Source organism: Octopus sinensis, linkage group LG8, assembly GCF_006345805.1.
Source record: "Octopus sinensis linkage group LG8, ASM634580v1, whole genome shotgun sequence".
NCBI classification, from domain to species: Eukaryota; Metazoa; Mollusca; class Cephalopoda; order Octopoda; family Octopodidae; genus Octopus; species Octopus sinensis.
In genome coordinates, this window is record NC_043004.1 from 41,019,712 (window position 1) to 41,025,478 (window position 5,767).

Consider the following 5,767-nt stretch of genomic DNA (forward strand, 5'->3'; position numbering starts at 1 on the left):
GCTTGTTAATTCCTTCATCACTGATATTTTCCACTTCCTCCTGCTTTCTTTTCAACTAGTACTCTAATGGCTTCTGCTCTTTTGAACTTACAAGCTGCATACCATTTAATGACAAAAGTTTATTTCTCTGAACTTTTGTCATTAATATCAATATCTTGACTGGAACTACCATCATCTTACATCTTCATAGTTCCAAGAACTCTATTAGTACATTGTAAGATCAAAAACAATTTCTGCTATTGTTTATGTTAATTCCGTTTTATAATGTTGGTACAACACTACAAATTAACCTTTTTTTTATACCTGTTCATCTGATACTATGAAGGTTAAGGCGGCAAGATGGCAGAAATGTTAGCACGCCGGGCGAAATGCTTAGTGGTATTTTGTCTGTCATTACGTTCTGAGTTCAAAATCCGCCGAGGCTAACTTTGCCTTTCATCCTTTCAGGGTCGATGAATTAAGTACCAGTTATGCACTGGGGTCAGTATAATCGACTTAATCCCTTTGTCTGTCCTTGTTTGTCCTCTCCATGTTTAGCCCCTTGTGGGTAGTAAAGAAATAGGTATTTTGTCTGTCATTACGTTGTGAGTTCAAATTCCGCCGAGGCTAACTTTGCCTTTCGTCCTTTCAGGGTCCATGAATTAAGTACCAGTTACGCACTGGGGTTGATGTAATTGATTTAATACCTAAGTCTGTCCTTGTTTGTCCCCTCTATGTTTAGCCCCTTGTGGGCAATAAAGAAATAGGTATATGGCTTGGTGGTTAGGGTATTTGGCTCACAATCGTATGGTTGTGAGTTCAATTCCCAGTGACACATTGTGTTCTTCAGCAAGACACTTTATTTCATGTCACTCCAGTCCACCCAGCTGGCAAAAATGAGCAGTACCTGTATTTCAAAGGGCCAGCCTCATTACACTCTGTGTCACGCTGATTCTCCCTAAGAACTAAGGGTACACATATCTGTGGAGTGCTCAGCCAGTTGCACGTTAATTTCACGAGCAGGCTGTTCTGCTGATCAGATCAACTGGAACCCCCGTCATTATAACCAACAGAATACCATCTGATACTGCCTCCAGATTCTATCATACAAACTTCCTGTTTGAAATGAACTAAATTATAATCTTTCCATTAAAATTTCTTGTCATTTTATGTTCATAACACCAGCTTACTACTGATGAAGTTATTTTACTAAATTCTTCATTATTTAAAAATTTTGTGCAGAAATATACTGACAAAAGGGTTTAAGGATCATTTCGGTTTGAATGGTAGTTTTTAACATAATTTCTAGGTAACTAAAAAATTTTAAACTTCATATACTGGTAGAATGTGTTTATAAAACATTTTTTTCTCTTGGCTTTATTGAGAAAATTCTATAGTTTGTAAGATATATTTTGTTTTTTTTCTTCAGTTTCTGCAATTTCAACCAATCACTGACGTTTATTGAGGTAAAAAACATTCTGTGCCGTATGAATATGTCCCTCGTTTAAGAAACAGATTGGGTTTATTTACATTTGTGAAGAGAAAAAGATACCCTTCCTCCCACCCTTAACCCTAACTCTAACCCTAAAGCAAATTGCAACATGTATCAAAAAGCCGAAATATTGCAACATGCATGGAGAAAAGGAAGAAATGTGAATTACCACTTTCTATTGATTAAAGAAAATGTGAAAGAAAGAAATATAAATGACATTGATTTCTATTTATTTTAAAGCTAAATTAAACAGATCTGGTGGAACTATACAACACATTTTATGAAATTCATAAAAAAACACATTTGAAATGGTAAATTAAACAGTATAAGAATCTTTTCGGTTTGAACGGCAGTTTTTAACATAATTTCTAGGTAACTAAAAAATTTTAAACTTCGTATACTGGTAGAATGTTTTTATAAAACATATTTTTCTCTTGGCTTTATTGAGAAAATTATATAGTTTGTAAGATATTTGTTGTTTTTTTTCTTCAATTTCTGCAATTTAAACTAATCACTGATGTCCATTGAGGTAAAAAAAACACTCTGTGCTGTATGAATATGTCCCTCGTTTAAGAAACAGATTGGGTTTAATTACATTTGTGAAGAAAAAAAGATACCCTTCCCCCACCCCTAACCCTAACTAACCCTAACCCTAAAATGGATTGAAATGCAATAGATCGATACTAGGGTCATAATTATGGGTGACAATTTCATATGACACCACTAGAAAAAACTGCCGTTCAAACCGAAAAGATCCGGGTTTAAAAAGCAATAATAAATAAATATATAAAAGATTAGCATGGCCCCTGCGCAAGGATGACATGCAAATTCGTGAAGTGTTCCATATTTTAAGTGCAGGAGTGGCTGTGTGATAAGTAGCTGATCTGGGTTCAGTCCCACTGCGTGGCCCCTTGGACTATAGCTTCTACTATAGTCCCAGGCAGACCAAAGCCATGTGAGTGGATTTTGGTAGACAGAACTAAAAGAAGCTTGTCGTATATATATATATATATATATATATGTTTGTGTGTCTGTGTTTGTCCCCACACAATCACTTGACAATAATAAATCTCTGAACGAGGTATAAACGAGGTTTAGCCTTTTGTCCAACACTGTAATAACTCAGTTGGCAAAGCAAAGGACTGTAATTTTTAAATTAATGTCTGTTAGTATAAACACTGATTTCTAAGTCTGGGAAAAGGACCACAAATTTCAGTGGAGAGAACAGTTAACTGAATCAGTTAAGGTGAGACAGTGTCACGTGACAACTTGCTGGCGCTGCCTGCTGGAGGCTAGCGACAGGTATTTAAAGGGAAAAATTTGACAAGTCAGTCAGCCACTGGCTGACACTTGCTGACGATACATCGAAGAGGCTAGGGAACAGAAGAAAGAAGAAGAAGACATGAACCCAACACCAGATCTGAAGGAACCTCCGAAAGGAGGAGCCCCGCCACGTCAAAACAGGAGAGGAGTAGGGACCGAAACAAGACATGGTTCCTCCTGATGATGTCTTGAGCTAACTGGATCCTATAAAGGAGCTGTTGTGGTAGCAGACCACGAAACACAGTTGTAATTCCTTGGCAGATACCTGGTTTTATTGACACCAGAAGTGTGAAGGGTAAAGTTGACCACAGCAAGATTTAAACTCAAAATGTAGAGAGCTGTAACTAAATACCACAAGGCATTTACTTTTAACTCTCTAACAATTCTGTCAATGTTCCATTCTGATTACTGTTAATACGATCACAACCACAACTACAAATTATATAGACATTATCATTATCATTAATTATATAAACAACTGGCCAACCATCAAAGCACTGTAATCTTTCGATCATAGATCTTCTTGATCAAAGCTGACTTGAAGCAAAATAATAAGATAAAACAACAACATACAGAGGAAAAGCCTCTACATGAGTACTCCATCTGCAAGAAACAGCAGTCAAATATCCCTCACTTCAAACTCTACCATGTTAAAGGATGGATATATTGGAAATGTAATCTCAGTTGTTCAAAAAGATGGATGGAATCTTTTTTGATGAAAGATTCGTTTGATCAAGACTAAATCTTTATATATAAAAGTAAGGTTGTGTGGTGTCTGTCTCCTACGATTTAGATCCCTAACTACTCCCACATGTTGCGGTGCAGTTTAACCAAAAGCGGGTATCTTATAGTCGTGATTCATATCGAGCCCTTCTGGGTACTAGCACGCGTCTACGATGAGTCTACGATTTAAAAAAAAATTTACCATCATTTTTTCCCATTTTTAATGCATTTTTTTTTGCTATTATATAAGGGAAGTAACTCTCTAAAAATGTATTATTAAATCTCAGAACGTAAAAAGCTACAGTAATACCTCCCCTTTGTGGTTAGCCATATTGAGATGGCTATTATACTTTACATCTCTAAAAATGCTTATATAGTTATTTCCCTTACTAACCCGAGCAACGCCGGGCGATACTGCTAGTTCAATATAAATAACAAGAACAACAAAATACAATTCACACTCCTACCATCACTATAACAACAACTACACATTACTTGTGAATTACGCTAATTCATATTTTCATTCTATAAGGTGATAAGTTGGAGAATTGTTAGCATACCAGGCAAAATGCTTAGCGGCATTTCGTCAGTCTTTACATTTTGAGTTCAAATTCCGCTGAGGTCGACTTTGTCTTTCATCGTTTCGGGGTTGATTAAAATAAGAACCAGTTGAGCAGTGGGGTGGCTGTAATCGACCATTCCCTACCTCTGAAATTGTTGGCCTTGTGCCAAAATTTGCAATCAATATTTGCATTCTGTGAAGAAAAACTAATGTTACAAGGAGATGAAGGATAGAGAGATGCTTGCTGCATCCACTACATCCAAAGACAAAGTTCTAATGATTGAGATTCTTCACAGTCATGTAGCCTCCAGGTGCGCTAAAATGGATCATGTGTTCTCTTGGCAGAAAAACTTTCACCAGCTTTTGGGAACCCACTATTCCCTATAAGAAAGGCAGTTCTTGGGTCATTTCGGTTTGAACGGCAGGTTTTTCTAGCGGTGTCATATGAAATTGTCACCCATAATTATGACCCTAGTATCGATCTATTGCATTTCAATCTGTTTTGGGGTTAGGGTTAGTTAGGGGTGGGGGGAAAGGGTATCTTTTTTTCTTCACAAATGTAAATAAACCCAATCTGTTTCTTAAACGAATCTTACAAACTATACAATTTTTTCAATAAAGCCAAAAGAAAAAGATGTTTTATAAACATATTCTACCAGTATACGAAGTTTAAAATTTTTTAGTTACCTAGAAATTATGTTAAAAACTGCCGTTCAAACCGAAAAGATCCGTGTTCTCTGCTACATCCAAAAATAACAACTATAAATCAAAGAGAAAGAGAGAATAAGTTGCTTTCTTTTATTTTGTCAATTCGTTCTGCTACAAAAATACAACTGGAAAATGCAGTCCTTCTAAACCAGGAAACAGACAGGTTGGTCACAACTGGAACACTTCACATCATGGGTCTGCTTCGTCAGGGTTGACCTTGAACGGAACAACAATACTTCTTTCCAATAGTGGAACAAGGGAGATAATCTTTGCAGGAACTGGAAAGTTGATTGCACTGAACCTAGTACTTAGCTGGTACCTATTTTATCAACCCCAAATTTATAAAAGACACAAAGTCTACCTCAGTGGCATTTAAACTCAGAATGTAAAGAGCTAGAAGTGCCATTAACCATTTTGTGTGATGTACTAACAAATCAGCCAGTTTGCCATGACAACAATAACAACAGCAATACATAGTTTTAACCTTATTTCTCAGTTTAATGAATAAAAATTACTGTATGTTACCCATAACTTTACTACCCACAAGGGGCTAAACACAGAGAGGACAAACAAGGACAGACAAACGGATTAAGTCGATTACATTGATCCCAGTGCGTAACTGGTACTTATTTAATCGACCCTGAAAGGATGAAAGGTAAAGTTGACCTCGGCGGAATTTGCCTTTCATCCTTTCGGGGTCTGCCGTTACGTTGTGACTTCAAATTCCGCTGAGGCCGACTTTACCTTTCATCCTTTCGGGGTCGATAAATTAAGTACCAGTTACGCACTGGGATCGATATAATCGACTTAATACCTATGTTTGTCCTTGTTTGGCCCCTTGTGGGTAATAAAGAAATAGGTAACATACAGTAATTATGTATGTTACCATTAGGGATCTTTTCGGTTTGAACGGCAGTTTTTCTAGCGGTGTCATATGAAATTGTCACCCATAATTATGACCCTAGAATCAATCTATTGCA

The 5,767-nt window shown here is 36.7% G+C and overlaps 1 non-coding gene across 1 annotated transcript; it reads left to right on the top strand.

Moving 5' to 3' along the window:
* The first annotated feature begins 2,213 nt into the window (after nucleotides 1-2,213).
* LOC115215279 lies at nucleotides 2,214-2,322 on the top strand. Its single transcript, XR_003881978.1, has one exon. It is a non-coding gene; the product is annotated as a U6 spliceosomal RNA (small nuclear RNA).
* Nucleotides 2,323-5,767: the final 3,445 nt, after the last annotated feature.